We start from the raw sequence: 582 nt of genomic DNA, 5'->3' as shown, positions 1-582 counted from the left end.
CTAAAACAGGAAAAACCCTTTTACAATAGTTTTAAAAGGTTTTAAAAGAGTTTTAAAAGGGTTTTAAAACCCTTTTAAAACCTTTTAAGAGTTTTAAAAGAGTTTTAAAAGAGTTTTAAAAGGGTTTTAAAACTTTTAAAACGGGAAAAACCCTTTACAATAGAGTTTTAAAAGGGTTTTAAAAGAGTTTAAAAGAGTTTTAAAAGGTTTTTAAAAGGGTTTTAAAAGGTTTTTAAAACCATTGCAAACACTTTATCATTACCTGTTGTAAGGAAGAACTCTCTCATGGAAAACCGAAGAGGTTGCATGTCGACTGTAAACCATAAGTTTCTCCCTCTTGTCTTCAGCCTTCTCAGCATCAAGTAGTGGAATATTTTCCCAGAAAATCCAATGTCTCTGGCAGAAAGATTGATGATGTGCCCAAGGAAGGAAGATTGAAGCTTCGTGAAAGATGCTTTTCCTAATGTATGTTTAACTTTGGCAACTAGGCTTAAGTCCGAATGTTGACATATGTTTGCTCCAACAATTGGTTCTAAACCCATACCATATGTTGGTTCTGGTAGTGCAAGGGGTTCAAAATCA

This window comes from Camelina sativa, chromosome 5 (assembly GCF_000633955.1).
Source record: "Camelina sativa cultivar DH55 chromosome 5, Cs, whole genome shotgun sequence".
NCBI lineage: Eukaryota > Viridiplantae > Streptophyta > Magnoliopsida > Brassicales > Brassicaceae > Camelina > Camelina sativa.
The sequence above is the reverse complement of the archived record's forward strand: the minus strand, read 5'-3'. Positions refer to the sequence as shown.